The sequence below is a fragment of the Pomacea canaliculata genome, linkage group LG13 (assembly GCF_003073045.1).
Source record: "Pomacea canaliculata isolate SZHN2017 linkage group LG13, ASM307304v1, whole genome shotgun sequence".
Classification (NCBI taxonomy): Eukaryota; Metazoa; Mollusca; class Gastropoda; order Architaenioglossa; family Ampullariidae; genus Pomacea; species Pomacea canaliculata.
In genome coordinates, this window is record NC_037602.1 from 6,348,475 (window position 1) to 6,369,674 (window position 21,200).

The 21,200-nt window shown below is 40.0% G+C and overlaps 1 protein-coding gene across 3 annotated transcripts in view; it reads left to right on the forward strand.

The window, feature by feature from the left end:
• Positions 1 to 21,200, forward strand: part of LOC112554294 (zwei Ig domain protein zig-8-like) — a 102,410-nt gene that overhangs the window by 50,959 nt on the left and 30,251 nt on the right. The window contains exon 1 of one of the 3 annotated variants that reach the window (XM_025222018.1): positions 44 to 410. The exons of the other annotated variants lie outside the window; for them this stretch is intronic. The gene's annotated coding sequence lies outside the window, so the exon portion shown is untranslated. Of the gene's footprint in view, positions 1 to 43; positions 411 to 21,200 lie in introns of those variants that run through there. 3 annotated transcript variants of the gene reach the window in all.

The window sequence follows — 21,200 nt, forward strand, 5'->3', positions numbered from 1 at the left end:
GTCCATCAGGGGAAGTGGCAGAGACTAAATGTTTAATGTTAAGAGTGAATAGGATATTTAGAAAACTCAAGACGAAAACACAGGTGATCTGAAAAAGCTGGAGAATTGTGTAAAGGTGGCATATTGTGAGATAAGCATCTCCATCGTAAATCTTCTGCAAACGGTTTCTAACATCTGGAATGAGGACGTTTATTGCACGAGGCGGAAGAATCCTCACGTACAGAAAATAAAGAGTGACACGCCTTAGCTCAGACCTGTTGGTTGAAGGGCCGCCAGTCCCGCCTGTAAGCGGCTGAAAGAAGTGCGAAGGAAGGAGAGACTGACTGCATCTAATGGGCGCACTACAGGACTAAGTGAAGGGAGGACGATGAAGAGAATGCCTTTACTAATCATCTCAGTCATTATTTCCGGTAAGTAAAGCCGGGTTACACTCCCGCTGACATTTGTCATTGGCTGGCTAATTCCTGGCATTGTTATTTGTCCTGAAGACTATATTTTCCTCTGTTTGTAACTTTTTTTTATTCTTTTCTTCTGTGTGTGTGTTTGCGAGCGCGTATATGCGTGTCTTAAGTTTAATTGTATAAATCTGTATGAGTACATGTGTCCTACTCCTCTTTCAGAATTTTTTAATGAAACACCCTATTATAGAAACAATTATTCAGAGATGCTTCGGTCATCAAGTACACGTGATCTCTGTGAGTTCGTATTAACAGGGAATTATGCCAGCACGTCCTCAACCTTCTTTCCCAAACCAATCTCAGACAATGTGGCCTTTACCTCCCAGTCCCAACTCATGACTAATAAATTAATTTTGAATTAACCTACAATGCTACCAAAATGACAATATAATTAGGAATAAAATACACTCAATATTGGGCTTGCAGTACACGCAATAAATTGTAGTGAACAGTCAAACACAAGGCTTATATAAATAATGCAATCATTTCTTCAATAGTACCCTGACCTTACTTTGAGAAAGGCAAGAGAAGTAAATTTAAAAAAAAGGAGATGGAGGGATAAAGACCTTTAGTGACCCATCACACAAGTATACAATTAGTGGGACTAGCTTCGAGTCCACAAGCCAACCTCTGAGGGTAGACTGCGGTATACCAGACACATTGTGAACTAAACACTCTGAAAGTGGACTGCCCAGCAACAAGCTGTAAATGCCCGGAGACCAGCGAGTTCTGTAATGGCTGTCTCGTCTTCACAGTCGTTACTTTGGGTGCTGCGGTCAGACTCCTGGAGCTGGCAGTAAATAAACCTCCCTTCGCCAGACTGATACGCTTCCGTACCATTCCGGAGCCAGGCGATCCTTGGTGTTAGACTGCGAGCGGATATTTGAGTGCTCTTTTTAGCCACATTTTGTGGTGGCAGCGACTGGTTGACATTTGTTTATGGGTTGTCTTATCAAAAACATTGTCAGCCGTGCCACTGATTGTAAAGCGTTTCACCCCTTTTCTGATTTGAAACCTTCTGTGAATTGAAATATCAGGCTTTTTCTCACTTTCTTACGTTCTGTGTGTGTGTGTGTGTGTGTGTTTTGATTGTGTTTGCGTGCATGTGTTTCTTTATGCGCCAAGAGCTTGTCCATCAGGAATACGAACCTACTACCTTATACCCCATCGACGACAAAGAAGAAAACTCACTTCTATCTAATGACAGGGTGTAACATTCCAAAATACGGGCAGATAAAGCCTGCTGTCTTGATTAAAACTTATCTTCAGGTATTAAAACATCTGAGTGGGCATCTGTGTCACTGCCGGCCTGTCATCGGACCATCAGCTCCCGATACAACACCCAGATCGCCGTCTGACTATTAGTTTTACGTCCTTGTCCAACGTCTTTAATACTCCCACCAGGTCTGTTTCCTGTTGGCAGTTGCTTTGAGCGGACAGTGATTCCATTTTATCACATGCTGATGTGGCCTGAAGCAGAAGCTATTAGGCCTATCACTATGGCCACGATGTAGCTAAAAGGCTCGACCTATTGGCTATCCGTCTATCCGTCATCTCACTATAGTGCTTAAAGTGTCGAAGTCGGTCTTAACCCTCTACACTGTTATTAAGTTTGCTCTCGTGCATTGATCGTCTTGCAGGTCAGTGGGTCTTGGTTACTTAAAAATGTTAGCTGCTAGAGTAAAGATGGTTTTTTTTTAAAAGCTGCTTTTGGTTCGATACGTCTGCGTCCACTTTACAAGCATATACTCAAACGCCAAAATCGTTCGTAATCTTGCTGGTTAGTAGATGGACATTGAGAGAGAGAGACAGGAGTGGTTCAAAACCGAAAAAAGCCTCTGACACTCAGTAGTATTGGTCTTGACTTTTAACCTTCAGTGAAGGGCAAGGCCTGTGGTAAAAAAAAGGAGCAATAACGAACCAACCGTCAACCGTGTTACGTCACATCTTACAAGATGGACAAGAAAAGAGGAAAAGGTCGATCATCGAAGCAGGAGTGCGCATGTCAGAGAGAGGGAAGGGGACGGAAAGGGAAGGGAGAGGAGAGCATGTAAGGAGAAGTCTTACAAGTTCCCGTCTTTTTCTGTCGCTAGCAGCATCCCGCCAGCTTAAGAAGGGAACTCGAGAAATGGAAGGAGGGACCGCCGAGGGCTGGTAGGACCGATGGCCGGCTAATGCTGTCGACCAGGAACGCCAGTGCGAAGTCTCGCAAGCTGCTTACTCGCTAACAGCAATAAACAAACACAATCCTTGCGATCCCAAATCTTACAGCTTTTCTAGGAACACTATTACAATAATACCCGCAGTGACCACAAAAAAGTGGAAAATTTACTTTGCATGCCGGGTAAGGTAAAAATGATTTTAACTCGGATTTTCCATTCATCTTTAACGTGAATAACATGAGATGAATGACAATGGCAGCGACAATGATTTTGTGGTGTTGTTTTTTTTTTTTGTATGATTTTTCATTATAACCCTGGGACAGCCATCGAAAGACTTTCTTTAGTGTCTGCAGGCAATATGTTTTCATCTGGCAATATTTGTGGACAGATTTCGCGTGTTGAGTAAAGAAATCTTGTTGACAGATATTGTGCCAATGTAACCACAGACATCCGCCCGTTCCTCATTCATGTCATCTGATATCACATCCAAAACTGAAGTGAGGCAGATTCTAAAGTTTCTCGGTAACTCTCCAGTTATCCTTATCGTCAAATCCTCCCCGAAAAGTCTTTTAATTCTGAATTCATAATTTAAATCAAAGTTTAGGAAAGATTTAGGGAGAATAAAATACTAATCGTTTGAAGAAACGGATTTTAAATATTATACCAGAAAGTCACTGTCATTAAGAACAAAGTGTAGCCATGACGACGGTTAGGTATCGTTTCTAATTGGCTGCAAACGCTGACCTTTCCTGACCCTCGAGAGCGCATTTGCACGCCGAGCTGTCAAGATAATCTCTCGGTCAAGAAATAACAGATGATTTGAAACACATCCGTGATATCCACTTACCTTAATGTAGAACATTTGTCGTAGCGTGTGATGAGGTTGGGACTCTTTCGTGGATAAGACACAGGGATGAAAATTTCGGAGCTTTACTTTTTTTTCATCATTTTTTTTTCTACATCGATTTTTTTTCTACTTTCATCTCTACCGTCGTCTTTTTTATCGTCTCAAAATTAGGCATGAGATTAGTTTAGTTCTTTGACCAAGACATCGATTTCATCTGAACTTTTGTCCTTGTCAGCGGGATGTTTCCCTTATTTGTTGATACCCACGGACGATGTTTTGCAACAAAGATGATAGCTTTCATTATCCTATTTATCCCCTTTCACTAAGTTCGAATTTCCTTTCCCGAATGAAACGCTCTGCAGACAAAATTAGCAAAGGACTAGGTTTCTTTTATGTTTTTTTAGTACAGATAGGTTTCTCAGAAATGACCTATAAGGGTAGTTATTCGACTGTTTAATCATACATTGCAAATAAATTAAATAGAAATATTCATAATATAAGGATACTTGCCGAGGGGACCGTTGCTGCGTTAACAAAGTGAGACCGGTAACAAAACACGATTTTTGCTTTTTTCTTTTTTTTTTTCTCGCAGACTAGTTATTTAAACGTCTCCAGGATTGATAATGGCTTCGTTAATGAGTTTTTAGACCATTATAGCTGAGATGTTATCCGAGGACCCCTAGTCCAAAATTCCTTTTAGTAGGAGCCGATTTATTAGCGTTCTAGAATGTCTAGACCATTGAATAAAGAGTCTGCAGGAAAAGCGCTAGGGGTTAACTTTTAGAATTTTTCTACTGATCGTGTACCACTACGGTAATAACAGCTTGTATAAACCAAGAACGGTTTTCGACAGAGCACATGTCAGGTCATGTGACCGTATATTAGACCAGTTGTGATCTTGTTCATGTCAATCTTTGCTGTTGCCAATTGTGTTAATCATGACTTTGGTCTTGTCTCCATTCTCTATTCCCAAATGCCGAACTGCTGATAAGGTCTTCACAGTTTGATTTTTTATTTACCACCATCGAATGAATGCCATTTGCAAAACGTAGGTTACAAAATGGCCTCCCATCGATGGAAACGGAGGCTTGATGGTGGTGAAAAGTTTTTCGTATGATGATACATTGTTGTCTGCAAGAAGTAGTCACCCTTGGCATACACCAACTTATTCCAGTTAAATGTTAAATAGTATTGAACTCATTGAACGACTCTCTGGAGCTTCGATGACTTGAGAAAGCCGTCTTGTGGAATGGTCTCATCATATACCACAGCCTCTAGTACTGAATGTCCGTTGCTGTCTTTGATGACTCAAGACTCGTGTTGACCGGTCGTGGTGAGGTTCACCAATAATTGGTATTTTTGTTTTGTATTGTTTTTTCGTGAAGTTACCTCCTCTTTAGTCCGGCGCTGATCTTCTATCCAGTTCTACCTATTGCCCTCCATCCCCTTTCTGATGTCACACTTCACTGGTACGAACATGGTAGCTTCTACGTGTTCTCCTGTCTCTTTGGACACAAAGATCAACATATCATTTGTGACCCAGAGCTATTTGTTCTTCTCATGCCTTCCTAGAGCCTCTTCGGCCGTTGAAAATTGCACCTTTTTGATGTTTCCAGAGAGGGGGACATCACAGTCTACTTTGTTAACGTCAGAATTTGCCTCAGATTTGTGCCTTGGAAGACCTCGAAAACCTTTGGGCTTGTAGATTTTTTTTTCAAGTCAAAGCGAAATTCGAGGGGAAGAGTGATTAGCTAACGTTTTGCCTCCAGCCTCAACTTTGTGCTTGTTAAAGCAAGAATATACTCATTGCCTATGTAAGCACCTGGACAGGGCTTAGTTTTCGCCGAGAATGCTGAATTACCCATCCGATTTCTTGTAGGGATGCAGGATGTTGGGTCTTGTGACTCCCTGGCTCTGTGCAAACTTCAGGAATCGGAGTTCCCTGTCGTTGATGTCACATAGAGTAAATTTACCTACCGTTTCTGCTCACTGCTGGTACTCAAATGGACGATCTTTACCTACCAGTCACTGAATACGACTACAATGTTCTTTCTAGATGATCATAGAAGTTCCTCCACTTCTTCGTAGACTGGAAAATGTAGACTAAAACAATACGGACATCGATGAGGCCTGCGGAGATGCCAATGTGGAGGTCAGGATGCCGGATATTGGTGTTCACCTTATGACTGCTTCGAGCATTTTTCTAAATACGAGGAAGTCGCCATGTTTGTGTCTGTCTTCCCGATGTACCACAGCCTGTGATCTTCGTGTCTCCCCAAACCCTGGTCTTTGACATTTGCCAGTCCCACAATTTCACCACCGGTATCATTCTAGCTCATGAGTTCTTTCAAGAGTACCACACTGGTATAGTGAGTGGATGTTGAAAGTACCGATGGAATTTAATTCTCTTAGCTTTATTGGTTGTTTGGCTCCAGTAAAAGGTATTTTGCTGTCTCCTCTCTGATGGCTGCCAGTGGGGCGCTCGGTCGTTGTTAATCCTATCCTCGACGGATCTGGGATGATAATTCACTTCTGCTATCTCTGGGCTTATATGCTTGGTACTCATTTCTTCTTCAAGTGAGACTACATCCGAGATCTTTCAATTGATGCATCAACTTGGATGTGAGTGGTTGGTCCTTAGGTCATAGTCGGTTCTTTCCTCTCAGTGATACAGTTTTACAAACACGATTTGCTGTAGGGGTTTACTCCCTTAACCTTTACCATTCCTTAGAGTACCCATAAGGTAGTAAGACCGTTAATCCAAGACCGAAGAGGGTGTACTTATTGATGAGGGAACCTAGTTTGACCCTCCTGGGACTTGCCTCGATTCGAACCTCCATTTCTCCTTTGAGAAATGACTTCAGTTAGCCCGATGTATTGAAGTAGAAGATCTAGATGACCCAATCATTGGGGTACATCATAAAATGTCTTCTTTGCTAAATATAGTTAGTTAATTTAATAAAACTCCCGTATTTTTGGTACTAAACGAAATTGGCAACAAAAGTAAAAACTGTGAAAGCAATATTGCGATAGTAAAAGGCCTGAATGTAAGAGACAGAGATTGTGTGGAAGAAAAAAAAAAGAAAAAATCTATTTTTACGAGGCTACCCGCCTATACAGGCAGAGTGAAACAATAAAAGCACAATAAATCAACCATAATAAAAGCATTCTATACGTAGCCCATCAGGTCTTATTATACTTAATCTCTTACATCGCAATATGGAATAATAAATACATCAAAAGATAAACGATACAAAGTAAGGAATAAAAGGTACATGAAATCATCAGTTAACAGGCTCTAGTGAACTTATGTGCATAGATGCGCCGTTGAACACGTGTTTGCACACAACTGCAACCCACAGCCTCCTACGTCCCCCAGTAACATGAAAAGTGTGTCTGTGTGTTTGTATGTGTGTTCCTAAGTGAGCAAGACAGAGTGTGTGCTGTGTCTACGTGCACGTAAATATTCCCTGATTGTGAGATTGCTGTGTCTGTATGTGCGCATGCGCGAAATGTGCATGTTAAGGTGCAATATGTGTGTGTGTGTGTTGGGGCAGGTCAGTGTGTCAGTTTGCGAAATGTATATTTACTCATCCCCTCTCTGTGGAATGTCCATTCCTCTGAAACTTCTACTTACATTTCACTCTGCAATGATGGAATGCTAGTCGATGATTCAACCAAAGATAACCTTCTCTCTTTCTTTCAATTACTCATCCCTATACAGGACATGTCCTTCACTACTTTTTCTTGCATCTGGTGTTCACTCCATTCAGCTAATGCAATATTGAATTATCCAAAAAAGGATACGTATAAGCAAAAGCTAAATATTATTAACACCGTCCACAACAACAACAACAGCAGCAACAACAACAACAAAATGCGAACCAGAATACAATTTAAAAGTTCAAACTTGGTCCTGTGGAAGACTTCGACTGTTTCTTTAAGGAGAGAGACGAGAGGCAGAGAGGGAGAGAGAGATGGTGGTGGCACTTTGTCGCTACATTTGTCTCTGTTACTGGTCCTCCACCACGAGCGCTTCCCTAATGAAAAAGTAACAAATGACTTGATTCCTGCAACACCGCTACAGTAACAAATGACTTGATTCCTGTTACTCTCAGCAGTGATGGAATGCTGGAGAAAGATCCCAGCAAAGATATGTCTTCTCTTTTACTTCTAATCGCTCATTCGTTCATTGCTTATTTACTTTCTTTTTTTGTTTTTTTGTTTGTGTTCCGCTTGCGCCGGTTAGTGAGTTTGTGCCTTGCTCAATAGTATGAACTCAGACTTTGAACATCAAAATTATTTGTTAAAAGCACTTCGTATATAAAAACATGTTTATGAAACAAGACATAAATAAAGAGAGATGGAGAGACGCAAATACTTTCTATTTCAAACTTCTCCGTTTTATTTGCTAATTTTAGTCTTGGCCACGTTCTTCCTTTTTCAGAAAACTATTTTGGCTTTTCGTTGACAGTCTGACAGTTTCGTGGCAGCTCACACTTTCTGTCTTTTAGAGGAAATACTTTTCATCGCCGTGAGAGTTGTCCAAATAACGACAGGTTTGAATGACATTTGCTGCATAAACACTTTTCTTCACGATGTCAAAGTTCACATTCAAAGTCAGATGAAGAAATGATGTTGTAATAAGCTATCTCAAAGTCTTTCTACGCTGTTATGAGATCTTTCTCTCGTTCGTTCAATCGTATTCATTCTTTCTGTCTTTGGTAGGCTGGTTCAGATTGGTTGGTTACGTCAGCTGGTTAATTAAGCATGTGAAGATTCCTAGTTGTGATGCACCCTACCGTACTCTAATTTCACGCTTGACTTGCTGCCGGAATGGTAAGTTGCCGATGGTCTGTATTCCAAATTAGTTTCATCTATTTCTGGACACCAGTTTTGAAACACCCCGAAAACCGATCAGTTTGTTCTGTTGCATGAAGTTAATTCTAAATACGACTGTAATGTTCGTTAGGAGACACACGGACAGACAAAAAGATGGGTTTACAGTCGGACTAATGACTGCAGATGATTGCGAATTGTCAATGTGTTCACATGTTGTAACCGAAGCTTAGGGCGGATATCCATTCATGTCGATTTCTGTTGAAGCCTCAATTATACCAGTAATTATAGGTTAATTGCTGATTATAGCTTCTTTGTGTACATCGGAGAAAATATTTATCCATATTTTTGACGACTTTCAGTTTCCACTCGCAATAGTCCCAAAAACTGAACTATGGTATATGTATTATTATATATTTAAATGATTATTGCAGTTTCTAACATGAGTCTCATTTTAATAGCTTATGAATTATATGTAAATTTTGTGTAGTTTTATATTTTTATTTCATATATTTAGAGCGAGAATGAGCATATCACCTCTATGGCTGGCTCGTTAATCGGTGTTTATACAACCCTATACTTCTTGACTGCAATCGAAAGCCCTAATCTGGTTCCCCAATCAATGGCAGTAGTTTACAAGGACTTTGCCAAACAGCCCCGAGGCCTAACGCTTGCTACAGAGATGTCCACACGTCGGTGGTGACCTCCAGACACTGGACCATTGACCACAGTGTGGACAGGACAGTCCTGGAATGTCAATAAGGCGCTCTCCAGACGTTCACTTAATTCTTCGCCAGACTCCACGCCCGTTCTTTTTGTTCTTGATGTCATGCCTGGGGCCACGCGGGGGACCCGCCATTGTCGGATCCTCTTCTCCTCCAGGCTGTAATCCCACCCCTACCTCCAGGCATCCTCACTCACCTCCTTGTCCTACCCCCCAGTCACGCATACCCGACAAAACACGGTGGACACTTCCAGACAAGTGGACCTCCCGAAAGTACGCAACAGGCAAGAAGAGCATTTCAGAGAATATTTTTTTTCACCGCGCGATCTTTAAGCAAGGGATCAAACTTTTTTTTTTAATGAGAAACATTTGGTTCCCACTAGGAAAAATGTGGTGGGCGCATATCACATGGTTGAGATGGGATGATGACACATAATTGTTTTCCATTTCCTGGGAGAGAAGCACAAGCCCGCAGCAATCATCTACTCCGTCGAAAGGGAAGCAGTGGGAGAAGGAGGGAGATGGAGAGAAATAACAAATTGCTTACTTCCTTGGCCAACAGTCGTTAAGAAGGGGTTGCACAATTCATACAATTGAGTACAGAGAGAGAGAGAAAGAGGGAGAGAAAGAGAGACTGTAGATAATGAAGAGATAGCATTATTTTTTTTTTTAGATGACAAAGTTCACACGCGTGCAAAAGCGCTCGCCTTGTGTATGTGGTAAACATCTCTCTCAGACATACGAACGCTTTCACACTTACATAAACACAAGAAATAGATTGAAAGACTATTGAAAATTAAACTAAAGAATATAAGAAGTATTTAATTAAGAAAATATGATTCCAAGCTAATTCCGTTTCTCGAATCAATAGGGAGAATAAATTATTTTTAAGGATTTTGCAGTCTTGTCTGAAATGTTTCCCACTTCCTATTCCTGTTATTTTCGAATTTAAGTTTGATATTTATTTTTCCTTGTTTTAAGCTTTTCTGTAGGTTATACGAGGGCTGAAGATGATCTGGGTATTCCGTGTACCTATTTTTACAATTCACGGCATGTTTAGTATTTTTAGACGAGTGCCTAACTCCAGATCTCTTTCAAATTACTTTCGTTAATGTCTGAAGTGTCCTTGGATTGGTTTTCTTAAACCTGTTCAACCTGCTTGACTTCCGTGCTGTCTTATCTCCCTTAGTCCACTGACGTCCTTGCAATGTATGTGAAGAGTTCGTATTCCACATGGGCTTCTTGATATAATCCAATTAAGATAGCACTGTCTTTACTAATTCCATCTGCAAGAAACTATTTCCTCTTGAAGTAATGGCTATTACAAGAGCATGACAGAGGTGGACCAGCACCGACTCCACATAAAGCAACTCTTGGCAATCAAAATCAATATGAAGCCTCGGAGTTCAGATCCTGGCATGGCCGTAAATTCTTTACCTTTGCCTTTGCTGAGTGTAAGACTTTCACAACTTTAAATCATTAATGTAAATTTAGATTGGGTGAAAGGGAGGCAGGAAGACACTGTGGTGGTGGCGAAGTCGTGGTGAAGACGGCGTTGGTGTTGATGTTAGTAGAAGTATGAACAGTTGCCACCAACGTTCCTGGCGGCACAAAACTGGTAAGTTCAGAGTGATAAGGCCAAAAGACAAGTGTGTTTTAATGTTCAGTTTATACTTACAATGTTTCTGTAGGCATCATTATTGCTTTTACCATTAGCTTGAGGGACAAGGAGGAGTTACTCTAGAGGTCAGTCTGGATTCATAATTGCTGTCATAATACTCATTTCCAACATCTCAGCCAGTAATTCTGATTCATTAACGTGATACAAGATTTTTAACCTCAAAACCATTGTCTTCCTTTACTTCTTCATGCAAAAGGTCATGAACTTCTTGTAATGCGATATCACAGAAGTAAAAAGCTCAGTTATTATGGTATTTAACACGAGGTCTTTAAACCTTGATACTAGCAGTGACCTTCCGTGAAGCCACGATTGTGGATTTCAAACAATCCTCTTGTCTGTCTTCTTTATCTCCTCACGAACTCTTAAAGTTAGCAAAAATAAAACATTTTCGATGTAAGATTAAGACCTTGTTATGCTCTTGCTAACCTTTTTGAAACAGCGAGTTTAAATTTTCATGTTCGAGTCAGGTTTGACTTCAAGAGTTCATGTTTCTTACCTTTTTTGATGTTATGTAATCAAAGATCAGTTCATGCGGGAAAACTGTTATTAGAGAGACAGAGAAAGAGAGAAGTGGGAGACAGAAATAGAAAAAACGAAAAGTACATCGGAAAAATCGGAAGCATGGACAAAATTGTTTATCGTCGTTTTGCAGATGTCACGATTCAGCTATTAAGTTTGAAAACCCTGTAAGAATTATTCTAGCACGATCAGTTAAATCCCTCTTGTAGAGTGCATTAAAATAATCAGTTTGTAATCTGGTCAGAATTCCATAGAAATAAATGCCTTTTTATGGCTATTTACTTACTTGCTTATTTACTTATAATGATCATTATTAATTTTCTTACTTCTTTTAAAAAAATCATGTTTGTTTATCGTCTTCTGCTCTTACTTGTATAATTTTCTGTTGAAACAAAATTACAGACTTATTGTCGCTGAATTTATATATATATATATCTTTGACAGTTCATATAGAAGGCTGACACTATCTGCCGTAAGCCCAAAGTACAATATTTAACTTATGAGTGGAGAGTACCTTTCTGTGATCACCGACAGCAACTGAATATCGGAAATATTCCCATGATACCTCCATGTTAGTGTTCTTAGAAACACAGTAGTGCTTCTCTATCCACCGTGCTCTCCTGTTTAACATGTTTTTGTGATCGTCCATCTGTGTACCTTCCAGTTAGTGGGTTTCTGTCTATTAGACTTCTATTTTAGGAAGGTATTCTAATTAGAACTATTTTCCAAAGCATCTCTCTGTTGGCGATCTAATAAATACACTTATTCCCTGAAGGTTTGTTTTCAAAAAAAAAAAAAAAAAAAAAAAAAAAAAAGATAAACCCATCCATGTTTCAGATATGATCGAAATCCCAGCGATGATTTAGTAAACAAGGAGATTCGCCACATTTTTCCTGGACACGATATCCATTCACTGCACGAGGGAGAGAGCGAGGTCTTCAGGCTTACCTTACCCCCTGCCCCCTGTGCCCCTGCCCCCATGCCCTCCCCCCCCCCCCCCTGTCTTGCACCTAAAGCTGTCACGCTCAGCTGTCACGTGGTGTTAAAGCCCCTGCTGAACGCAAGCCTAAAATATGTGGCGCTTGACATGCGCACAACGGCAAACTGCACTTTAAATCCTCCCAACAATTGATTTAATGATTTTCACTATTTCGCCTTTAATGCTGCAGTCCTGACAGACTGCGGTTACTGTTCTTAAAAAAGGCTTCGAAACACACTAAGATGGATTTAGACTGTGATTGTTGTTATCGACTTATCACTACAGAAGGAAGGAGAAAAAGATTGGAAAAATAAAAATAAAAAAGAACATTGTTTCCAATCAAAAATATTGCTGGAGTCAGTAAGGGAGAAAAAAAAACCCACCGAAAAACCAAAACTAAAAAAAACGAAAAACAAAAAACAAAACAAAAGCAAAGCAAAGCAAAACAAAACAAAACAAACCCAACAACCAAACAAATAAAACATAAATATCTATATAATACTATCTGTATAAAGATATATTTTACAAAAAGTCTGTGTTTACTACGAAATGCTAATTAACGCTGTTGGGGGAAAGGGTTTTTTGAGTATACGTGAAGTTGAAAGGAGTTGCAGCTTCAGATAAGGATTTAAAAACTGAAACGAGCTCCTAATTTGCTTTGTAAAAAACAAGTCTCTAGATGGCTTCTCTTGTTAGTGGTTTCCTGTCTCCCTCATGCCCACCATTCTAGGGACGTGCGTTCAGGGGAAAGCCTATCTTCCCCAGGAGACAAGCCTTTCTTTCCAATGAGTCTTAACTGGGACATTACATAGGAGACATAAAGCATTGGTACGCCCTGCTGGATTCCTCACGGTCTGTGAACTTCAAAATTAAAGGCTTGTACAGAAATAGGAAAGACTTTCGAAAAAAAGCCAGTATTCGTTGTTGGACTGTCTTTTTTTTTTTAATGTTGTAAGGAATTTGATGTTTCTCTTGTTTTGTTCTTGAAATGTCACATGTTTCATGTTAGCATTCCGTCCTCGCAGTCTCGAACACATTTTATTTTCATCTAACATTTCAAGATTTTTGTTATGCCTCATATTACTATTTTTATGGACATTTGTGAATGTTATTGAAGACAGGCTAGAAAAAGGAGCTGTGCGTGTGTGTGTGTGTGCCCTTATAATGTCTAGATTCAGCTTTTCTGAACTTTCTAAACTTTTTATAGCTGTCTTTTGTTACTTATAATTCCCTTTTTTTGATGGATGTAATCTTCAGCAATGTCTAGTCCTTTCTATTGGACAATATTGTCTTTTAAGTAATGGAACTTTCTCCAATTTGTCCTTCGTCTTAATAAAGCTCTCGTCCTCATTGGCATTATTTCCCGGCTCCCATGGGTTGCAGGCAGGGGGACAATATAACGTTATTATCCAGTGTTATGCTACTGATTGCTTCCCCTTGACACCGTATTAAACGGTCATAAGAACAGGCCAACCATTCTGGCCCCACGTTCGCTTCATTACATGAAGCTGATCAGCTTGTTTCATGTTCTACACAATACTGTTGAATAACAGCAGCGTCCAGAGGTCAAAGGGCAGTTGTACAGCCATTCATCACCATCGTTGCCCTTTTCATCCCCGGGGATCAGCCGTAAAAGCTTCCATTAAACGCTGCAGTGGCTGTGGATAAAAATGATAGTAAAACGAAGAAAAAGTAGGCAAAACAAGTAAACACGTCCGTCCATCCGTCCTTTCGTGTTCTCCAAACACCGATTTGTTTATCGTTGTAGCCATTCAGGAACACACAAATCTGCTTACCTCCTTCTACATACACTTTATGTAGTTATTTATAAGCGCGAACGTACCGTGTATGAAACAGAAAAATATTTTTATTACTTTTTTCTTCGCATGAAACACAAATAAACCCTTAATGGGGTATATCAGATGAAAATATAAACATAAATCTTAAGCAGGATCACTCATCACGTGATGTGTTGGTGCTAAGGTTATCTTGGTGTCTAACCCACCTGAATGACATGGACATACAGATCCTGGATCCTGGATCCTGGATTCATCAATATTGTGCTGTTTACTGGTCGTGGCAGGCCAGCTTACTATCGTCATCATCAATTCAATTTAGTTTCCTGGCCGAGGGAGCCTGGGGCGAAGGTCAAAGAGTTGTTGATGCACAACTTCTCTGTAGGCCCACCCGTGATAAGCTGGACCCCTGCTGTTGCTTTTGTGTCCAGTGCAAAGTGATCGAAACTAGGTCTTTGTGACCTAGACAGAGCCAAGCTTTATGCGATGCAGCGTTAAGATATCTAAAAATCTACTCAAGAAATATAAGTAATATTCTTGTCTTGACGAAGCTCCAAAGCGCCTCGGTTTTGCGAAATATAGACTTGAGGGCAGGATGTATGTTGGAAACATTGCCCCCCTCAATACTCTGCTTTTCCGGACATAAATGCTGCAGGCATGTTAGAGATAAACAAAAACATAGACCGAGCTGCGATGTGTGAGTTCTTTAATTCAAATAATGCACCATAAGAGAATATATACACAGATGTGAGAAAACACGCACATAGATAATGTCACATGAAGATAACCATTACTTTAACATGCGATTTGTATTTATTACTTTCGTAAAAATAATAAATAACTGATTCAGCTGTGGAGCTTACTGAGTAATTTATTTTGAATAAAAAATAAAAATAAAATAAAATAATACAAATGGTTCAGACACACATGCTCCGCGCGCTTAATGTCAACTTATCTGCAAACATAAAGATAATTTTCATTTACTACGTTTTGGGGGCTGAAAAAGGGATAATAAATTTTAAGAAACATCAAGAAAAGTATTTTAACATTTTTCCAGAGCTTGTTTTTCGTTATTTAAGGAGGTTTATTAGAATTCCTGGGCTTCCTACTCAGACTTTATTTTCGATTGTCGAGATGCCACGACTGAGATGTGCGAAGTGTGTGATAAATGACTGACATGGGCTGTTAATGAAAGGACCTCAGTACAAGTCTGCCAATCGACCTGAAACAGGGCGAAAATACTTGTAGTAGGACTACAATCCATCTTTTTTTAACATAGTTCCCCAGACTATGCTGAACTTGCGTGGTAAAGGTTCAGCTTTTTAATCAAAAATAAATGTATATCCAGGAATATCCCTGGAGTAGAGGGCTACTCTTCATAATACTCACGAATGTCTGAAACCATGAACACAACATGTTATTCACTGTAAACAACAATCAGGTCCGAGTACAATGCAAAGCAAATGCTTAACAAAGGTTGGTTGTTGTGGGCGAAGGAAAAAAAAAAAAAAAACAAAAAAGAAAGTTCAAAGCAGACGACAGCTATTGGACAGTTTGTATAAGTAGTACGCCACACAAACACAGCTAACTGAATAAAGGAATATTTGATTATGTCATGGCAGAATTGGTTCCTAGTTCCTAGTGACTTCAGCCGGCAGCTGAAAGGACAGAGCAAACATCTTTAAAGGCTAACACCATCAGAGAAATGTGATAAGAAATTACAATCGGAGTTTTATTCGTGTCGGGAAGAATGCTCGACTTCAGTGTCTGGTCCTCGCACTCTGTTCCAGAATGAAATCTCAGACTTAAAGAAACTTTGCTTGATGTCACGTGCTTTCAGTCATAGCCCTCTAGTTAAAATATTGAAAATTGATCATTGTTAACGCATTTAACGAGATTTTCTTTTGTTCAGAAAGTTTTGTGGAAATCCCTGATGACATTGACCAGACATTTCCAGCCAGAATCTTGCTTTCGGAGCTGGATCTCTCGAGAAAGCAGATCACGTGATGTGGGTTGAACTGAAGGAATGTAAAATATTGTCACAATTTTCATGGGAATGACGAAGGGATTTTTAAAAAGCCGCCATTCATTTTTAGCGCACCCCTTTAAGACAGTGCGCGTGCAAGGAAAACAAATCTTTTTTTGAATTACTGGTAGCGAGGCCCGGATGACCGACAGGGTAGGAACAAATGAGCTTTTAGTAACGATTTGTGGTCAGGTTGAGGCTAGACTGGCGACTCGCCCTGACAGAAATTGGACGGCCCCTCTCTTTGGTGTGCGAAATAAGCCAACTGGTAAATAAGTCTCGTGTGACGAGGTTTAAGGAGGGATGGGGATGTTGTGAGGGGTGCCTAGTACGCTTCAGACTTTCTTCATGCACTGATTTCTCTTCCTAGTCTAGAAATTTTTATCAATAAGGCAATGGAAAGACATTTATGAAAAGTGAGCTTGGTACGAGAAGCACTACAACTTAATTATAAGGCGACTGGTTCGAGTAAGTATATATAAACTTTTTTCAGATTTCGACTTCTGCAAAATGTAAAATCATTGAGGGTATGCATGTTTGTATATGTGTGTGTGAGAGAGAGAGAATTTGTAGGGGTTTTGGTGGGTGCATGGGTGGTGACCTGACGAAAGCTCGATGAGTAGCTGAACAGGACAATTAAAAAACAGCAAAGATTAAAGGTTAAAAGCTTTATAGTGTAGTGCCGCAAAGACCAAAAGTAAGTGGTCCACTGTCTGTAGGACTTCATGTAGATAGCGATGCCCACTCATTTTTCATTCTCCGTTATCTCCCTTTTGTCAACACTATCCTATCCGGTAGCCTCATGCTTCTGACCGACAATGGTCTTTTTCAAAATCCCGTACCAAAACCAAGGTCAGAGAATGAGTATGTTTGTTTACATAAACAAAAGCAAATAAATCTTGAGAATTATTTTAGAAAACTATTTTTCTTACATGGAAAGCATCTGGTGGTGTTATCTCTTTACCTGTGCTTATTTCTCTCCCTTTTTCTGCAGATGCCAGACTTTATTTTAGGAAAGATTTGCTTTGTATTCTTTCCAAGCTGCCCTCGCATTTTACGAACACACCCACGATTCGTAAGCTCCACGAGATCTTACAATCAAACCAGGGTTAGTGCAGTGAAAGATGTAAGACATAATAAGCACAGTTGACATTTTCAGCCTTACAAACCATTCCGACATAGTGGGAGGCTTTGTGGCCGCGAGATTATCTCCGAGGAAGAAGGTCTTCAGGTCGAGGTTCGTGCAGTTTGTGTCTTGAAAACTTCCTCTTTAAGTTTTTTTAATTTTGTGAATATGTTTGTTTTTCTCTTTTCTTTTTCTTTCTTTTTATTTGTTGACTCCTTGGGTGAATGCTCTTTATGTTTCTACTTTACTCTTTCTTTTTTACTTCTTCCTTCCTTTCATCATTTCTTACTTTCTTTATTCTTGCGTTCTTCCTTTTCTTTGTTTTTTTTTTTTTTTTTTTTGTTTCTTGTTTCTTTCTTTTTTCTCCCTTTTTCTCTAATTTTCTATTTTTCTTTATTTATTTATTTCTATATATATATTTATAACTTCATTTGCTTCACTTCGTTTCTTTCTGTGTCATTTCCTGTCATTAATAACTTTCCTTCCTAGTTTTGTTTCCATTTCAATTTTTTCTACATTTAAATGACATCTTTGTCAGCTGCTAACTCATTAAACCTGAACATAATAAATTTTCAGTACTTTATCAAATAAAAAAGTATATTTCTTTCCATGACTATCCGGAAACTGGTGATTCCTGACATAATGTACTGTAAACAAACATCAGCCTGGTGGTGTAGAAGGAACTCTACAAAAATCATGAACCCGGACTGATCTTTATATTGGAAAACATAGATTGGCTAGAAGGCGATTTGCCTTGTATCCTCATTAACGATGAAAATTGGATCAATGATCGATCCGTTCGTTGTCAGGCAGGTAACCCTCCTGGACAAACAGACACAAGCATTTTGTTTTGGGATCACGGTGAGCGAAATCCGTTAGCTCTTTAGCTGGACGGTTTAGCTTATATATTTTATTAGCATTTAAGTTCATTGCTTTATGTTAGTCATGCAACCAAGTGACTTACTGTGCTGCACCCAGACCCTAAGAGTAATGTGGCACTACTGAGTACCAAGATACACCAGGTAATGGACAAAGATAGTCTTCATGTCCCTCGAAGGCAAGAATCATAGCAGTCCAGAAAAATGGCCAACACCGTCAAGGTTCACGCAAGATCTTGTTCCGCCATCAACCACCAGTCGCTGGTGATGTTCAATGTAAGGCCAGAGGAGTTGACTCAAGCCAATCGACTATTCCACTGCACAACCGGAGCATTGCTTCATGGGAAGTGATGCGTTTAACTGATACGAGGTGACTCAGTCGAGGGCCTACGTGACTTGAAGTTGACGACGATGTGACAAAGAGCTGGAGAAGATCGCACTGCCTCAATGGAGGGTCTTCCCTGGGGAAAGAGCAAATTTACCCCGAGGCAAGCACATGCAGGGAAAGTGCATTGCTTGCAAGATTTCATTATTCCAAAGCCCGCGAGCTACAGAGTGATGTACATCTAATGATCTTTGCAGTCACAAAAAAACTTAAAGGAGATTGGTAATGTAGGACTGTGCCGTCAGCGATGACAGAATCTTAAAGACACTATCGTGTCAGATAAAAAGGCAGAAACAGAGATATTCCACATTTTTCCAGGAGGCAGCAGGGGCTTCTTCTCGTTTTTTATCTTCTGTAGTTTTAAAGGATGGGCTAACAACCTCTCTCCAGGATGGTCTAACTGTGGCATTTTCAATGTGGCACCAGGAGAGGCTTATTATAGCATTACTGGTATCAGGTTTTGTTGCTAAGATTCTTTCACAATGAGTGTGATGGGTGTATGGTTGTGTGAGTGCATTTGAGAGAGAAATAGAGCAATCAAGGAGAGAAATACTAGAAAATATGGAGAAGGAAACAGTATTTGATTATTGTAATATTCTCCTGGGTTCTGTATACTAGTGGAACACGACATATGCCATCCCATCGCATGCATTGAAAGTTTAATTAACATCATATACTTCCGCTGCCCTACACAATGACAAACAGCAAAGACTTTTTTTCTCTCTCTTCCCTAGTGACCATAGTGTATTCTCTAGCTAGTAAATAGATGTGTTCTTTAATTTCCAAATATGGGATGATAATAATAAATATCTCTTTTGTAATACAAAAGATAATTTTTTACCCACTTCTACTTCCTATGCAGCCTCCTGGCGCCGAGATAGGCTATCGTATAGATACCAAAAAGCATGTTCATGTAAAGAAGCACGCACGGTTCTTGCCCTTCAGACGATTTAACAGATGAATTCAATTAACTAATAAACTAGAATGCTCCTTTAGCATCAAACGAACTAGACCTTCAGATCTTACCATGATTCCTATCATAGAAACATGTTTCCAGAATACAAAGTAGAGCTACACAATGCCTGAGGGTTGCTAGTGTCATCACACACAGGAACACAAGAGGATTTTGCTGTCAGAATTTTTATGAGCTACAAATGGCATTCGAACCATGATAGTGATTCTTCTGTTTCTTTTCTTTGATAAAAACTTATTTCATTCAGACAGGTAGACAATCAGATAGAAAACACAGCCAGGCAGACAAGCAGGCTCTCACGCATGCATTCCCACGCTCACTGTTCGTCAGTGCATGAGGACATGTTTAGCTCCCTATAAGTTCTATACCCAACTGACAAAATATATCTGCCAAGCTTTTTCAGCAACATCCATCGATTCACTGAAAAGGCATATTTGCATAGAACAGGGAAAGGGAATGCACCCATGAGGAAAGCCTTTCATCACTACAAATTCCCTCTGTCGTTCGGGATTAAACGAATCAGAACTATCAGCGTCGACGGAAATGCAGCCTAAGGTGAAGATGATGATTTAATACTTCATGTCTTCTAATGCTTTTATACTTTATCCCGGAATGAAGACTATTTCTGCCGTAACTAATGTAAACTGTATCCAGAATTACTATTTTTCCCTTTTTTTCTTCTTGTAATACTCCCTTGAAGCGCTGATATGCCGGAGAGCATTTTTTTTTTCTTTTGGCAAACAGATGTCGAACAAACGACTAAAGTGTCTGCCTAGAGTCTTGGTGCCAAATTGTCCTAGTGAAACAATAAAAGACAAATTGATAAGAAATTACATTGAACGTAGATGGGCAAACGTCAAATCCTTTATCTATCGTTGAGAAAAGTTGGGCTTAGTCATCGATGGACCGGCAGCTGTCTCCTCAATTCGATAAAGTGTATCGTCAAGCACTTGCAGGCTGTCTAGCGCCAGACTATTGCAGTCTCATCATTGTCAACTGTAGTTTGTGTGTATGTAGACATAGTAGAGTGGGGAGGAAGAGGTGACATGGTAGGAAGGTGCTCTCAGTTATTTGGTAGATATACCTTAACTTTTTGTAAAGATCTATCAGTGTGCCGCTTTGTAAACCAGCATACATGTGTAAATGTATGTTACTACCACGGTTTTGAATTGTTTTTATTGTTAAAAAACTCACACCTTTCCCTCCTAACGGACACAAGAACAATTAAAACAGAAATAAGTAAAGTAGGAAAGAGTCCAGAGAATACAGAGAGAATGAAACAGGTAAATAAATAACAAAAAGAAAAAGTAACAAAATGAAAATATCATCTTTTGCACAAATAATTCAAATCATTTTAGCATCACTCACATTACCCCATCTACCTCGCCATTAGTTATGCCAGCGAGTGTAGGTAGGGATGCCGATAGAGTCTGATGGACAGGTCTGAACCATTTCAGGAACACCACGTCTCCATCGTGCGACTAGCGTAACCACTTCAGACCCATCCTCACAAATGGACATGTCAGGTATCCTGCTCCCGTGGCTGGGCAGTCAGGCGTGGAAATTGTCATTTACCGCCACACTTGGCCAGGCGGCGCCAAGCGACCAGAAAACGGTTTGGAGGACAAAACGGAGATGCGGTTTGGCGGAACCCGGCTTTCTCTGCCGGTGATTAACGATGCGATGAATGGAGGCATTTAGTAATGCTCGTACGAGAATAATGGCCCGGCAAGATGGGCCCTGAGATCGCCAGGGAATCTGAACATGCGCGCGAGACGTGAGCTAGACACGTGATGAAAATACGCAA